The sequence below is a fragment of the Podarcis muralis genome, chromosome 6, assembly GCF_964188315.1.
Source record: "Podarcis muralis chromosome 6, rPodMur119.hap1.1, whole genome shotgun sequence".
Taxonomy (NCBI): Eukaryota; Metazoa; Chordata; class Lepidosauria; order Squamata; family Lacertidae; genus Podarcis; species Podarcis muralis.
Window position 1 is genome coordinate 98,179,038 of NC_135660.1, and position 17,750 is coordinate 98,196,787.

The 17,750-nt window shown below is 42.5% G+C and overlaps 1 protein-coding gene across 9 annotated transcripts in view; it reads right to left on the reverse strand.

The window, feature by feature from the left end:
• PHF21B (PHD finger protein 21B) overlaps positions 1 to 17,750 on the reverse strand; it is a 178,797-nt gene that overhangs the window by 147,006 nt on the left and 14,041 nt on the right. The window lies entirely within an intron of this gene.

Genomic DNA, 17,750 nt, shown 5'->3' on the forward strand with positions numbered 1-17,750 from the left:
GTGGTACCTCTGGTTAAGAACTTACTTTGATCTGGAGGTCCGTTCTTAACCTGAAACTGTTATTAACCTGAAGTACCACTTTAGCTAATGGGGCCTCCCGCCGCCGTGTCGCCACGCATGATTTCTGTTCTCATCCTGAAGTAAAGTTCTTAACCCGAGGTACTACTTCCAGGTTAGCGGCGTCTGTAACCTGAAGTGTTTGTAACCCAAAGCATTTGTAACCCGAGGTACCACTGTACTGTCAAAACTATGGACTAGCTCCTTGGAAACATCCCTGGGTCCTGGGGGGAAATGTTATCAGTACTTGATGTGTGAAATGAAATATCTTGAGCACAACAAATTGACAGAATCAGCACTTTCCATGAATGTGTATGAAGATAATCATAAGTAGTGAAATTCCATTTGAGGGGGGAAATATAAATGGCGGCTGAGATTCTGCAGCTTTTGTCAGAATATGGAGACTTCCAAATGTTCTTAGGTTTCAGGTGTTCTTAGGTTTCCCTAAGAAAGGGCACTTATTTCATTTTTCACTTCCAGCAAAAAAAAAAAAGGTGCAAATAACACTGACTACTTGTACTTTGAATTATAAAACTTTTATAGGTCATACTGGCATCCCTTGCACTTAAAAGATCATACAATTCCACCCCACCTTTCCTCTATTTCTATCCAGTCCAAATAACTTTATTGTATTAGCCACAAACAGAGGACACTCAACTCCAGGATCAGCTTCACATGGTTTGCGCAGAATTAACCCTCATCAAAAACCTTCTTATAGTAAGCATTGGGCCGCTTACAACATTAGTGAAAATTTTTACAATTCAAAAGAGAGCTTTAGAGTCAAAAGATATTGAAAGGACATCTAGACAAACCCAGTCGGTAATCAATGAAACGACAAAGGCAAATGCTAAAGAAGTCACCAAAAGACTGTATAAGAAAAAATCTAAAGCGTTGAATAAAAGTAAAAATATTAAAAACTTTAAGAAGCAAAGGAAAACTCATTGTGCACATAAAAATCTATTATAGAAGCTTACAAGTTGATACCAACGGTTTCCACTCTGGGCACAAATAAGCCTGCATCAAAAGCCCATAGGAAAAAAGGGAAAAGGAAGAAGACAGCAGCAAATCTTGCTAAACCACAGCAAATGCCGGGGACGGAAAATCCGACAGAGGAAAATAAAACAGATACTTCAGTTGAAGTTGCTGCTCTGACTGCAGGAGGGAAAGCACCTGGGAACAAGGGGAACAGAGAGGATACTATCCACAAAATTGAACTTAACCCAGTAACTGATTACCCAGAAGTCCAACATGACTTTCATTAGGAAAAGGGTGGAATTTGGTGATGAGTCCACAAAAACTAGTTATCGCAAATTATCCCAGGCAGAAAGTATCATGACAGTTTTAGGGCACAGGCAGTGGTTTAACTTTAAGGATCCAGATCTAGCCAACATTATTTATAAAATCAGTGAGTTTTTCATAAAAGACAGGCTAGAAATTATAAGAAGTTTCAAAAACCAGGCCCCAGTGACCTCTCTTCTTGGTGATATGGCTGTCCATTACAAAGATAAAGATTCTCTGAAACCAAACAGTGATGAAAACCTTATAGATTTGAATTGGACCCAAGAATCCTTGCCCCTTTATTATAAACAAAAGACATCAAAACCAGAATGGAAGATACCACCTATACATGGTCATGATACTCCGCTATCAAGTGGATTATTATTTTTTACTTCAGAAGAGAAAGCCTTAATGCGTCAGTATTGGACATTGCCAGCCATGGCCCAAATAGAAATCTTGGAAAGGCTAGATTTTTTGAGAAGCTGTTTAACAGGGCTTAAATTGTGCAACAGAGAAGAAGCAATGGGCTTAAAATTAAAATTAAAGGAATTTAAGTCACAAGTGATAAAAGAGATAAAAAAGGGAAAGGGGAGAACAAGTCCCAGGAAAGTCGAACCCAGAGTTATGACGGATGATGGTACAGTGAAAGGCCAGATAAATCTGTTATCAAATAATAACGTACAAAGTAAAAAGGAGGAGAACCCTCCAGAAACTACTAACAGGTGAGTTCTATAAAATTTGCCCAAAGGTTGCTGTTCCCTGGGCAGAAGAAAATCTCCAAGAAGCTTCACAGACCTTTTCTAAGTAGGAGCAGCAGAGAATTATAGCAAAACACGACCTGTTAAAGGAAAGCCTACCCACGAGTAAAGAAAAATCTCCAAACCCTCTAAAGCCATCTATGATTCAACCAATCTGTGACTCATATATTAAATAGAACATCTCAGCAGTGCCCTTTCAAAGAACAACATCTTTATCAGATCTAAAGATAATACACCTAACTGACCACCCCCAATAATTGAGGGAAATCAAACTAGTGAAAGCAATGGTGCCAAGTTTTTATTCCTTGAAAACCAAGAATCCCCGAAGCTGAACTGTAATATGCAAACCCCACTGATAAACCTGAATTCAGAGGATATGGAACTTACCCCAACCCTCCCTGGCGCCCCTCAAATAAATAACTATGTCTCTCAGGACAGTCATAGACCTTTGGATCAAACTGTAGAACCTGATTGGCAATCAGCAGGTGCCCCTACTGGAATTCTTTGCCTCATCTCCTGAAACACTGCTGGACTGGGGGGGGGACAGGAGCCAGTGACCGGGACTTCACAGAATATCTTAAAAACTTCGATTGTATATTACTTCAAGAAACCTGATTAGCGACTCAGGTAATAATAATAATAATAATAATAATAATAATAATAATAATAATAATATTTTATTATTTATACCCTGCCCATCTGGCTGAGTTTCCCCATTGCCGGGTTCTCTTCATATAACTTAGCTGCTCATAGACAATTCTCCACAGGCTCATAGACAATTATTCACAAAGCTGGCCTATTGATCTTAATCAGATCTGGTCTGCCATTCAAAAAAACTCCTCTTGCCACTTATCCTCCATTAGCCCAAGCTTACCTAATAACTATGAATAACCAACTGGTAAGTTTGGTGGTGCGGGTGGCGCTGTGGTGTAAACTACTGAGCCTGGGGCTTGCTGATCAGAAGGTCGGTGGTTCAAATCCCAACAAAGGGGTGAGCTCCCATTGCTCACTCCCTGCTCCTGCCAACCTAGCAGTTCGAAAGCACGTCAAAGTGCAAGTAGATAAATAGGTACCGCTCCGGCAGGAAGGTAAACGGCGTTTCCGTGCGCTGCTCTGGTTTTGCCAGAAGCGGCTTAGTCATGACCCGGAAAATTGTCTGCGGACAAACGCCAGCTTCCTTGGCCTGTAAAGTGAGATGAGCGCCGCAACCCCAGAATCATTCGCGACTAGACTTAACTGTCAGGGGTCCTTTACCTTTCCTTTTTAAAATTTGGTAAATGTCTACGTCCCTCAGAAGATGAGATGATTCTAACTGCTAATTGGGACAAGTTGTCAGATGTTATGTTCTCTCTATCCAAAAAATTTCCATCTACCCAATTTATTATTACGGCCAATTTTAATGTGCGAATTGGGCCAACCACCTAAATATCGTATCCCAATTGGGTTTTGAAGGAATCAATATAATACCTACCCCACAGTATATTCACTGCTCCTCTAAGGATAGATTAACTAACAGAGCGGGGTTAAAACTTATGGAATTTTGAATTGCCCATAATGTAGTTATCTTAAACGGACTGAATAACATTCCTGGTGATGATAAGTTTACTTTCATCTCGTCCAGGGGTCATAGTGTAGTTGATTACTGCATCTGTTCTCTAAATCTACACTCTGATGTTAACTTCTTTTTTACTGGCATCCGTACAGACTTACTTCTGACTATAAAATGCAACCCAGCAAATAAGATCTTGAACCCTGGTAACTCAGATCAGGCCTCTTATAGTATTCTGAAAAGGATTAGAATAATGGTCCCTGCAGTTCTAAGGGGTGACCGCCAAATTCCTGGACTTGGACAAAATGTTACATTTGAGAACAACCCTTACTAACTCACATTCTATTAAGGTAGTAATAACAGAAATAGACTGCTGTGGTACAATAGCTAAGCATGCATCTGTTACCCTCTCTAATCCCTCCCCTTGACCAGGAATGTTATACAGAGAAAAGATTGCTCAGAATATTGTTCAGAGACCTTTGCAAAAAGGGTGATAAAAAACCTATTTTATGTGAAGGAAGTTCATATAATGAACTTATTGCTAAGAAAAAGATAATATACCATCAGAAAAAATGGACCCACTTAATAAATGCAATAAAAAGGAACATTCATAAAACCGTCTGGCAAATAACCTCTGGCTACCTCTCTTTTAACTGTACCTACTATTCCCTCCCAAACCTGGGTGGACTATTTTAAAATATTCAACGCCTTACCCTGCTTTCTTCCAAATGCTGATGAACCTTTCCCTTCTAATATACCAAACTGGCCCCCGGTAAACTCAAACAAAACTATGGAACTTATTGCAGAACTAAAACCCGGTAAGACCCCTGGCTGTGATGGTATTTCTGCTGAGATTCTGAAAAGTGGTGGGCATCATCACTTACTAACCTTTTACCAAATCATGGTTAACTTCTGTAATTATCCCAATTTATTAAAAAAAAAAAAGGCGATCCTGAGCAGCCATGTAATTAGCGCCCTACTAGTCTCCTGTCCACTATAAGTAAACTCTATTCTAAACATTTAGAGCGCTATCTATTGGATTGGATTAAAATGAATAGAATTATTGGCCCTGAATAGATTGGATTTACAAAACAGAAATCAACTATTGATCACTGTCTTTCACTTGCCTTTCTAGCAGATAAATATATGAATCCAAAAGGGGAAAGTTACATGTGGCCTTTATTGATCTGAAAAGTGCTTTTGACTTGATACCCAGAGGGCTGTTATGGGAGAAACTGGATGCTATTGAGCTAGAACCCCAACTACTTTTCTTGACAAAAAAGCTGCACTGCATGGCAGGTGAAGATCTCCCCGGACGGCCACTTATCACCCAGCTTTACAACTACTAAAGGAGTCAAACAAGGCTGTATTCTTCCCCACAACTACTGTATTTAATTCATTTTTGAATGATACGAAACAACATCTATTCATTGTGAATGGCCACCCTCCTAGGTTAGGATCTAAGGCACTTCCCATACTTTTACATGCGGATGACACTGTCCTCCTCTCCTGCACCAGAGTTGGGCTCCAAAGGTATCTAAAAGAATTCTTTCATTACTGTCAAGGAAATCAACTAGCGATTAATTACTCAAAATCCAAGGTCTTGGTATTTTCAAAGAGTTGGCATCCATCTAAATGGTGCATTGGTGATCAAGAAATCAAACAAATTAAAAGCTTTAAATTCTTAGGGATCATCTTTTATTACAATCTAAAATGGGTGACCCATTGTAACAGGATAATCAACCTAGTTAAATGCTCTGCAGCATGAATTAAACAATTCTAATTTCTCAATGTTAATCAGAATGTGCCTGCAGGGGTTAGGGCCTATAGCGCAAAAACTGTTTGGCAACTCCTTTATGGGATTCCCTTATGGATAACTAACTTTAACAACAAAGTTGAGGGCGTACAGGCATCCTTCTTCTGACAAATTCTAGCAGCTCCAAAATGTGTCTTCTATCTGGCTATGTGTGCAGAGTTAGGGCAGCATCTCCTAGAATCTAGGAGCTAGATTATGACTTTCAAATACTGGCTAAAAAATCATTTTAATACAGACCCGGAAAGTTTACTAACTTCTTAATTGAGAGATACACATAATTCTACATGGTTTTATGATATTACCCTCAAACTCAGATAAACAGGGATTGCAGTAGATTCCCTTCTTCTATTGGATGACTCACAAATCTTCTCTCTCATCACACAGAGGCTGCTAGATCATGAAATCCAAAAACTGTACCCCTCCCAGCCTCTTGTATGTTCATCTGCTTACTTAGGATTGCAGCCCCACCATGGAGTAATGCCTAATTACTCTTATAATTTACCGTAGATACTCCATCAAATCACAGAGCTTTTATGCTAGTTTGTCTAAATGCATTCCCCTCAAATGTTTTGTTTGGAAGGTTTCGGGGAAAACCCCTTCCAGGACAGATTCTGTTCCTTTAATAAGAAAACACCAGATACATCACATAATTTTGGATTGCCCTCTTCTCGACACCCATCGCAGAGATCTCCTAGTGACTCCCTAGTGATTTACAAACAGTCTGTAATCCAATATTTGTTGAGGGATGATACTCCCAAAACTACCAAGATTGTTTCAGGGTACTTAGCCAAGATCTGTCAAGCTAAATCTAAAGTTGCCTGATTTGTTCAGTGGTGACTATCTAGTCTTTTATATATTGTATGTGTTTGGATTATCAATGTATTTGGATGACTTTTTATGATTTTATTGTTTTAACTTATGCCGATAAAGGCTAGTAGCAGCACAAATCTGAATAAAAAAATAAATACAAGCAAAAGGGGTGTTGCACCACAAATAACGGTCTCTATTTAGATCTCTGCATCTCCCTTGCAGTTCACTGCTATATTGTCTAGGGTCTTCTTTCTGATCTTTTTGGCTGCCAAAGCAAAAAGGGCGACTTTATGAGTCACTGAAGTGTTTACATCGCTAAGAAACCATAAGGACCTTCTCCGCCAGGGTGAGACATCTTTCCTGTACGGACGGTGAGGGTGATCTGGCTGCGACATCTGCCACCCCATCGATTGCCAGGGTTGATTCGGCTGATCTGGCTGGCTAGGCGCATGTCCCTTTCCTCCCGCACCATTCCATGTGCGTCCCTCCCAATGCCGTGCGTTTAGTGGAAGAGGATGACCATCCCAGGTAACAGGAGTGTACCGTTCTTCGGTCAAGGGTATACAATAGCTGCGCTCCCCTGCTAGAACCTCCAACAAGCTCTTTTATTTCAAAAATATTCTATTTTATATAATATGCACCAGTTTAAAGGTTGTTTTCCCCACAACAGTTCTGTTTCTCCAAAGCAACTCTGTTTCGCAGTAAGTACACTTCACTTCACCTCCAAATAAAGTAAATAATCTCAGATGCCACAGTCGACCTTTCTGTTGAGCCATCAGCCAAAATACCTAAGAAATTGGCTTTCCTACATCCCCTAAGCTGGCCTGGTCCCCTCAAATGCAGTGGAAGATACTGTCCCTTCATCAGTGTTCAACTTATTGGTCAGCTTAAGTGTCTGAAGTTGAGGAGGTGCTGAGAGGGCCTTAGTCTTATCTCTGAAGCTGCTATGCTATGCTGAAGCTTACCTAGCTGCTATGCTGAGTTGTTGATCTGCTGCACAGCAATAGATATAGCTATTGAAGTTTTCCTGGCTCCTGTTGCTTCCTGGTCCCATGGCAGACCTGTTGCAAGGTTTCTTCACACAGTGAGTACCCTTTCCAAGCCCAAGAGATACTACAGGTACCATCTCGTCCTTTGACTCAGGCAGCAGAATGACTTGAGCTGGCCCTGGGAGTAAGCCGAATTCAGCTGAGTGAAAAATTCTGAGTAAATATGCATAGAGTTGGGGCTATAGCAGCAGAGTAAGTAACCACTGAGACCTCTGGCCTGTTCTGCCTGGTTTAAAAAGAGGACAGGGCCCCTACAATGATAATAGTTGTGCAGAAGATGGTATTTCAAATGGGACAGTTTGTCGTGTCTTCTTTTGCATCTGGTCATCCCAATTGTGTCTCCCTTGCCGTTTGTGGAGTAAAACCATGTTGTTGTTGTTTAGTCGTTTAGTCGTGTCCGACTCTTCGTGACCCCATGGACCAGAGCACGCCAGGCACCTCTGTCCTCCACTACCTCCCGCAGTTTGGTCAAACTCATGCTGGTAACCTCAAAAACGCTATCCAACCATCTCGTCCTCTGTCGCCCCCTTCTCCTTGTGCCCTCCATCTTTCCCAGCATCAGTGTCTTCTCCAGGGAGTCTTCTCTTCTCATGAGGTGGCCAAAGTACTGGAGCCTCAGCTTCACGATCTGTCCTTCCAGTGAGCACTCAGGTCTGATTTCCTTAAGAATGGATGCATTTGATCTTCTTGCCGTCCATGGGACTCTCAAGAGTCTTCTCCAGCACCATAATTCAAAAGCATCAATTCTTCGGCAATCAGCCTTCTTTATGGTCCAGCTCTCACTTCCATACATCACTACTGGGAAGACCATGGCTTTAACTATACGGACCTTTGTTGGCAAGGTGACATCTCTACTTCTCAAGATGCTGTCTAGGCCTGTCATTGCCCTTCTCCCAAGAAGCAGGCGTCTTTTAATTTCGTGGCTGCTGTCACCATCTGCAGTGATCATGGCGCCCAAGAAAGTAAAATCTCTTACTGCCTCCATTTCTTCCCCTTCTATTTGCCAGGAGGTGATGGGACCAGTGGCCATGATCTTCGTTTTTTTGATGTTGAGCTTCAGACCATATTTTGCGCTCTCCTCTTTCACCCTCATTAAAAGGTTCTTTAATTCCTCCTCACTTTCTGCCATCAAGGTTGTGTCATCTGCATATCTGAGGTTGTTGATATTTCTTCCGGCAATCTTAATTCCAGCTTGGGATTCATCCAGCCCAGCCTTTCGCATGATGTATTCTGCATATAAATTAAATAAGCAGGGAGCCAAAATACAGCCTTGTCGTACTCCTTTCCCAATTTTGAACCAATCAGTTGTTCCATATCCAGTTCTAACTGTAGCTTCTTCTCCCACATAGAGATTTCTCAGGAGACAGATGAGGTGATCAGGCACTCCCATTTCTTTAAGAACTTGCCATAGTTTGCTGTGGTCGACACAGTCAAAGGCTTTTGCATAGTCAATGAAGCAGAAGTATATGTCTTTCTGGAACTCTCTAGCTTTCTCCATAATCCAGCGCATGTTTGCAATTTGGTCTCTGGTTCCTCTGCCTCTTCTAAATCCAGCTTGCACTTCTGGGAGTTCTCGATCCACATACTGCTTGAGCCTTCCTTGTAGAATTTTAAGCATAACCTTGCTAGCGTGTGAAATGAGTGCAATTGTGCGGTAGTTGGAGCATTCTTTGGCACTGCCCTTCTTTGGGATTGGGATGTAGACTGATCTTCTCCAATCTTCTGGCCACTGCTGAGTTTTCCAAATTTGCTGGCATATTGAGTGTAGCACCTTAACAGCATCATCTTTTAAAATTTTAAATAGTTCAGCTGGAATACCATCACTTCCACTGGCCTTGTTATTTGCAGTGCTTTCTAAGGCCCATTTGACTTCACTCTCCAGGATGTCTGGCTCAAGGTCAGCAACCACACTACCTAGGGTGTACGAGGCATCCATTTCTTTCTGGTATAGTTCCTCTGTGTATTCTTGCCACCTCTTCTTGATGTCTTCTGCTTCTGTTAGGTCCTTACCACTTTTGTCCTTTATTATGGTAATCTTTGTACGAAATGTTCCTTTCATATCTCCAATTTTCTTGAACAGATCTCTGGTTCTTCCCATTCTGTTGTTTTCCTCTATTTGTTTGCATTGCTCATTTAAGAAGGTCTTCTTGTCTCTCCTTGCTGTTCTTTGGAAATCTGCATTCAATTTCCTGTATCTTTCACAATCTCCCTCGCATTTTGCTTGCCTTCTCTCCTCTGCTATTTGTAAGGCCTCGTTGGACAGCCACTTTGCTTTCTTTCATTTCCTTTTCATTGGGATGGTTTTCGTTGCTGCCTCCTGTACAATATTACGAGCCTCCATCCATAGTTCTTCAGGCACTCTGTCCACCAAATCTAAATCCTTAAACCTGTTCGTCACTTCCACTGTGTATTCATAAGGGATTTGACTTAGATTGTATCTTACCGGCCCAGTGGTTTTTCCTACTTTCTTCAGTTTAAGCTTGAATTTTGCTATAAGAAGCTGATGATCTGAGCCACAGTCAGCTCCGGGTCTTGTTTTTGCTGACTGTATAGAGCTTCTCCATCTTTGGCTGCAGAGAATATAATCAATCTGATTTCGATGCTGCCCATCTGGTGATGTCCATGTGTAGAGTCGTCTCTTGTGTTGTTGGAAAAGCGTGTTTGTGATGACCAGCTTGTTCTCTTGACAGAACTCTATTAGCCTTTGCCCTGCTTCGTTTTGATCTCCAAGGCCAAACTTGCCAGTTGTTCCTTTTATCTCTTGATTCCCTACTTTAGCATTCCAGTCCCCTATAATGAGAAGAACATCCTTCTTTGGTGTCACTTCTATAAGGTGTTGTAAGTCTTCATAGAATTGGTCAATTTCAGATTCTTCAGCACCAGTAGTTGGTGCATAAACTTGGATTACTGTGATGTTAAAAGGTCTGCCTTGGATTCGTATCGAGATCATTCTATCATTTTTGAGATTGCATCCCAGTACAGCTTTCGCCACTCTTTTGTTGACTATGAGGGCCACTCCATTTCTTTTACGGGTTTCTTGCCCACAGTAGTAGATGTGATGGTCATCCGAACTGAATTCGCCCATTCCCGTCCATTTTAGTTCACTGAGGCCCAAGATGTCAATATTTATTCTTGCCATCTCATTTTTGACCACCTCCAACTTACCCAGGTTCATGGTTCTTACATTCCAGGTTCCTATGCAATATTTTTCTTTACAGCATTGGACTTTCCTTTCGCTTCCAGGCATATCCGCAGCTGAGCATCCTTTCGGCTTTGGCCCAGCCGCTTCATCAGCTCTGGATCTACTTGTACTTGTCCTCCGCTCTTCCCCAGTAGCATGTTGGACGCCTTCCGACCTGAGGGGCTCATCTTCCAGCGTCATAACTTTTATATGCCTGTTGTCTTTGTCCATGGAGTTTCCTTGGCAAGGATACTGGAGTGGCTTGCCGGTTCCTCCTCCAGGTGGATCACGTTTGGTCAAAACTCTCCACTATGACCTGTTCATCTTGTGTGCCCTGCTCGGCGTAGTTCATAGCTTCTCTGAGTTCTTCAAGCCCCTTCGCCACGACAAGGCAGTGATCCATGAAGGGGAGTAAAACCATAGTCCTCATTTAATTATTGAATTAACTCCACGCATAATATAAATTGTTCTCTTGCAGCATGCAGTTTACGATGTACTACCAAAACAGATGGGACGCGGGTGGCGCTGTGGGTTAAAGCCTCAGCGCCTAGGACTTGCCGATCGAAAGGTCGGCGGTTCGAATCCCCGCGGCGGGGTGCGCTCCCGTCGCTCGGTCCCAGCGCCTGCCAACCTAGCAGTTCGAAAGCACCATCGGGTGCAAGTAGATAAATAGGGACCGCTTACTAGCGGGAAGGTAAACGGCGTTCCGTGTGCTGCGCTGGCTCGCCAGATGCAGCTTGTCACGCTGGCCACGTGACCCGGAAGTGTCTGCGGACAGCGCTGGCCCCCGGCCTCTTGAGTGAGATGGGCGCACAACCCTAGAGTCTGTCAAGACTGGCCCGTACGGGCAGGGGTACCTTTACCTTTTACCAAAACAGATAACGTTGTGACAAGCAGTTCCTTTACAATGCACCACCACAAAAAGCACCAACACAAAAGCCCAGGGTCCATGTGGCATCACAGATGAAACACAACACGTCCCTCTGCCACAGCCTGGTGCAAAGCATATCCATGAAAACTATGCAAGCATAAAACAAGCAAATTAGCTGCAGCCCTCCAGCTCATTATACACCACCAAGTTGGCCCTTGTTTTAGACAAATTGGCTATTTCAAAACTAGCGCATGGGGGGGGTGCATTTGTATTTCACTGAAATAAAATAAGCAAGCCAGCCAGCAAACAAACAAAAATACTCCACTATTCAGCAATGATCCAGGAATCTATAACTTACATCAACAGTGACTGCAGAACCATGGGACATTTAATGCAAGAGGGCAAAATTCTTATTGTAAAAATATGAATTTTCTCCTTCCATGTTGCTTCTCAACAGGCGTAACTAATTTTTCTCAGACTTTGCTTGGAGCAGTCAATATGTGCTCCCCGTTGCTTGGAATTAAAAAGGCATCTGCCATGCTTCTAAAATATAAAATCTGGCCTGTTTTGAAGGATGCCCAGAAATGCTAATGTTTTGCCTTTCTGGTTGCTGACACTGGTCCTATTCCTGACATTTTCCTGAGTTCACTTGAGGTCCAGGCATGGCAAAGGCTGTGTATATTCCAAACCCATAGCAGCACAGAAGAACAGCAGAAAAACTGGCCAGCATTTAGTGCTGATTTGACAGTGCCATGGGCCAATAGACCAGTACATCTGCTATTCTTAATAACTTACCCCCACACTTTCAGTACCACAAAATTTTGCCACAAATCTTCTCTGTTCTTATAAATATATGTAGTAAGGATTTTGCCTAGTACTGAGCTATATATAGTTTTAAAAACATTTAATATAGGATGGAGTTAATTATAATATTTTATCTGATATATTTTAAGCAATATATTAGAAATGTTTAGCATAAGACAGCCCTGTAGCCAGGGTGGGCAAAACAGGTGAACTCCCCCTCCCCATTTCTCCCCCAATTTTGTCTTTTACATTTGTGACATGACAGACCATTTAATGTTCACTTTCCCTGACTAAGGGTGGGTTTTTCATGATCACACTCATCCTATAATCATCTAAGCAATCCTTTTGGGGGAAACAATAACACCATCCTTGAAAAGTTAAGTATTGGAACTTTGTATTATGGGGACACGGGTGGCGCTGTGGGTAAAAGCCTCAGCGCCTAGGGCTTGCCGATCGAAGGGTCAGCGGTTCGAATCCCCGCGGCGGGGTGCGCTCTCGCTGCTCAGTCTCAGCGCCTGCCAACCTAGCAGTTTGAAAGCACCCCCGGGTGCAAGTAGATAAATAGGGACCGCTTACTAGCGGGAAGGTAAACGGCATTTCTGTGTGCGGCTCTGGCTTGCCAGAGCAGCGATGTCACGCTGGCCACGTGACCCGGAAGTGTCTCCGGAAAGCGCTGGCCCCCGGCCTCTTGAGTGAGATGGGCGCACAACCCTAGAGTCTGTCAAGACTGGCCTGTATGGGCAGGGGTACCTTTACCTTTATTATGGGCTAGACTCCATCCCTTGGTCCTTTCTGACCTCTGCTTTTCAGTTTCAGTTATGTTCTCTACCCAGCCAGCAATAAAGAAGCACATTTGTTCCCCTGAAGTAAGGAGTAAAGAGTTTGTTTATTCTGCAGTTATTACGATGAGTAGAGCAGGATTGGGTGCTTAATGCTGAAAAAGTGAACTTGTCATTCAAAAAGCTTTCTTGCATGTTTAATCAAACATTTTAAAAAGCTTACAAAACAACTATTATGCACTAAATATTTTATCAAGTTAAGGACTCAATCTTATGGACTTCCAGACTTCCACAATAAAATTATGCATATTGTTCTAAGCACCACTCTCCCTACAAAGCTTGAATTGTAATGTGCTCTTACTCTGTTTCTAAATCCTTGTTTTCATACGGGTGCCATTGTTATACAAGATTAAAATTGATTTTTGAAAAAACAAGGTCCACATGAGTTTTTCACTTCTTACCCCATAAACTGTTTTGTTTGTTTTAAACCTCCTGGTACCCCCTTCCTCAGCGAGCCAGCCCACCCCCGCCCCCCCGGAGAGAAAGTTCATATGGGGAAGATGGCGGTAATCAAATATATATTAAAGCTTTGGAAAAATCTCATTAGGCCAGGATTGTCAATACAGTGCCCGTAGGCACCCTTGGGTGTTGCCAGAGGGCTGTCAGGGTGTCCACCAGGATACCGTATTTTTCGTCCTATAGGACACACTTTTCCCCCTCCAAAAATGAAGGGGAAATGTGTGTGCGTCCTATGGGGCGAATGCAGGCATTCGCTGAAGCCTGGAAAGCGAGAGGGGTCGGTGCGCACAGACCCCTTTCGCTCTCCAGGCTTCAGGAAGCTCTGCGCAACCCTCGGGAGACCGGTTCCGAGGGTTGCGCAGAGCTGCCTGCAGTCCCGGGCTCAGCGCAGCTCTGCGCAGCCATCGGGAGCGGGGCACGAAGTCCCACCCGGCTCCCGATGGCTGCGCAGAGCTGCCTCCAGTCCCGGGCTCAGCGCACTTCTCCCCATTGCCAGCCCCACAAGCTCGGGGGACAGCGGGGAGGCGGAGCATGCCTTCCCGCTGTTCCCCAACCTTGTTCTTCCAGCCCCGCACCTGGGGGGGGAATAATTTTTTTTCTTTATTTCCCCCCCAAAAAACTAGGTGCGTCCTATGGGCCAGTGCATCCTATGGGGCGCAAAATACGGTATTTGTTCCCATCTGCACCAGATTACCATAAAAATGGATGTGTATTCAAGAGCTCAGACCCTAGCTCTGCCTTGTACAGCTAATAATTAAAAAAAAAGAAAAACTAAGTGCATTTTGACTGTAACTAAGCTGCTTGTTAGAATTGCTCTAAAACTCTACTCCAGATAATTTGTATTTCTGGTGTAGCTGGAGTTGTCTGGAGTACCTCTACATTAAAATTAATGAAAAGATGGTGAATCCTAGAGCAAAGGCCATCAATCTCTGCTTTGGGATTGTGTGACGAAGCACTATGAAGCTCTACAAGTATTTCTCTTTTTTTAAAAAATGAGAAATGTGCCTTCTTTGAATTCATATTCTCTGAAAGCCATTGTCCTAGATATGTGGTGTCTGACAGACTGCCCGAGAGCCAAGGCTGTGAGGAGGTCTAAAGTTTATTTAATCAAGCATTTGTGTTACACCCTATCTGGGGTATCTTATGTTTCCATAGAAGCAGGTACTTGATGCAGATGGAAAGGTATTCTGCACATGCTTAAGGTGACTCTAAGTTTTATTATTATTATTTCATGTTTTCTAGGACTGAGCAATGGTACTGTAACGAAGACCCTAGACTTTAGTGAACTCTGGCTCAAATTAAGTCTTAAAGCTTTGACTCCATGAGCAGGGTCAACTTCTCTGCTCGGCATTCTAGTTTGGCCAGACCTACATCAGGCAGGTCCCTCTGCGTTCTGCATTAAGGGCCAGCCCCATGACATTTTGACATCATTAGACTATGGGGATGAACTTGAGAATGAGCATGCAGCAATAACAGGGCCATTCAACACGTTTTCAGTTTCTGAAGAGTCTATTCTCTTCCTCAGGGTGACATGGCACAATTTGGGGTGAGGGGGCATTACTGCAGACACACCATAATGTATGAGGCAATATTTGCCTTTTAAACTTACATACATGCTGTATGGAGCACAATATGCATAGGTAATAAGGGATCAAAGCTCATATCTAACACTACAGGGATGCACCACAGGTACATACAGGGTACCCACAAATCTTGTAACTTGCAAAACAATCTGAAAATGCTAATAAAGGCCAGACCTCAAGCTTGGAGCTCTTGTTACTGGAGCTCCTAAAAGTAAGCACCTGACTCCTGCCTAGTTAGAGTCAGATGTAAGCCACTCTGAGACTTCTGGAGGAAGAGTAAAATGCAAAGAAAGAAAAATACATCTGATGGTCTGCACAGTTTGAATTGCATTTTCCCCTCCATTCATCAGCCATTGTTTTTATCATCATTAATGTGTCTGGTACTGTATGGAATACTGTAATGACAAAAAAAGATTGGTCCCTGGCCTAATGAATTGCAATCTAGAATGTGACTCAGAGAAGGTCATAGAGGGAGGAGAGGGAAGGGGCAGGGGTAAAGAGGGGAAGAATCTAACTTTGGCGAAGGGCTTCGTGGAAAAGGTGTGTTGTAATGTTCGTGGAAAAGGTGTGTTGCAATGTAACAAGAGAGGAGTAGCTTCAAATGGAAAAGAATGGAAGAGTCATTCTGAAAAGCAGGACATTTGGGGCAGCTTCAGAGCAGAGTGCTGGAAATGGAGAAGTGAAATGTAGGGGTTTCACACGATACTAAAATTAGCATGAACAATCCAATTTCCGTAGAATTGATCTGGGAAAAAGAGAAACAAAAAGTCACCTGAAAAGTGAGTGGATAATTTTCCTGGTATTGCCTCATCACCTACATACCAAAATTCTTCCTACTGCATGCCAAATTTTAATTTTTGATGACTTTTGTCAAATTTGACACCTAAATGCCCCCCACTGGAAGCAATATCTGTTTTAAAAAAACTAATATGAAAGGCAAGTGGGCAACTTACAGAGAGCTGTAACCCGAGATGGAAAACCAATTGAAATTGAAAAAAATTCAAGAGATAAGACACCTATTAACAGATTGGTTATAATATCACCAATTAAATGACATATTTAGGAGTGATAAAGGAGTACAGTGGTGCCCCGCAAGACGAATGCCTCGCAAGACGAAAAACCCGCAAGACGAAAGGGTTTTCCGTCGCGGAGGCGCTTCGCAAGACGAAGTTCCCTATGGGCTTGCTTCGCAAGATGAAAACGTCTTGCGAGTCTCGCCATTTTTTTTTTGCTTTCCCCCCCCTTTTTCAAAGCCACTAAGCCTTTTAACAGCTTAGCCGCTAAGCCCGCTAAGCCGCTAATAGCGCTAAATCGCTAATAGCGCTAATCCGCTTAGCCGCCAATGGGGTTGCTTCGCAAGACGAAAAAACCGCTAGAAGAAAAGAATAGCGGAACGGATTCTTTTCGTCTTGCGAGGCACCACTGTAGGTTTGGGGAAAGAATTTTCAAGGTTTGAAAAAAGAATTATTGGAGAATAATTATTGGAGAATAATAGACTGGGACACTAAAGATGAAGAGGTTAAAGCTGTAGATACACTGGGCAAAAGATGTGGGTTATGATATATCTTTTAATTTATGGGAGAAGTTGTGGAAAGAGGATTTAAAATTTACGGCTTGTTGTACATTGAAAGAAAACTACATGAAAATGTTGTTGTTGTTGTTTTTTAAAAAAAGAAACTATGACCACAGTATTTAGCTGCCTGTTTCCAGCTCTGCATATCTATGATTGCATGAAATATCTTTCCAGCTGTAGAATGCATTATCTTACTTTCCCACTTACGGAGCCTGGCAAATTCTGTTAAGCTACATAGTTCAAGAAACTAATAATTATTCTTATATCTGTGTACTTTACCTATGTAATCTTGGCGGAATCCTTACAGCAACCCTGTAGGATAGGTATAAGAGCACTAGCCCATATTGGGAAAGGAGGCCTAAGGATGAGAGAGATTCCCTTATTGAAAACCATGTACAGAATTTTTGGAGCAAAAGGAGTGAGAACTGGGATGCTCCTGATCTGTACCACTATGCTACTGCTACACTAACTAGCAGTAGTTAGTGCTAGGAGTAGCTCATTTTTCCCTTTAACTTTCCTCCATCATTGAACCTGTTTCAGGCATCTTTCTTCCTTCATTTTCTGCCTAGTCAGAGTGGCTGGGGAAACCCAGCCAGATGGGCGGGATGATGATGATGATAATAATAATAATAATAATAATAATAATAATAATAATAATAATACAGTGACTGAATAATAATAATTCAATGTACAGGGATGTAAAGAGGAACAAGCCTTAATATTACGCATGCGTTCCTTTACATATTAAGATGCAATGAGAACTTGTGCGTGCCCACTATTCAGATTTCATGTTCCCTCTTTAAAAAAAGAAAAATCTCCAGCACGCAGGATAGCATCTTCATCTCAGAACTTTTCGTGCTCCGTTGCAGCCTTACGCTGCCGTTGCTCACACCTTCAATTGATGATCCATTGTGATTAAGCATGTCTCTCCCTATGCGTGGGAAAGCACGGTGGGGAGATGAATCCTGAGTGTCTCTAAAAAAGTGAAATGCTGCACTCCTACACTCAGTTTGGCATACTAAAATTGTCCGCTTTTCACCAGCCTTGGTTATATTATTCATGCAGACTGCACTTAGCTTCCCATTGTTCCTGCTCTCATTGTTAATAAATGAGTCTGTGCTTC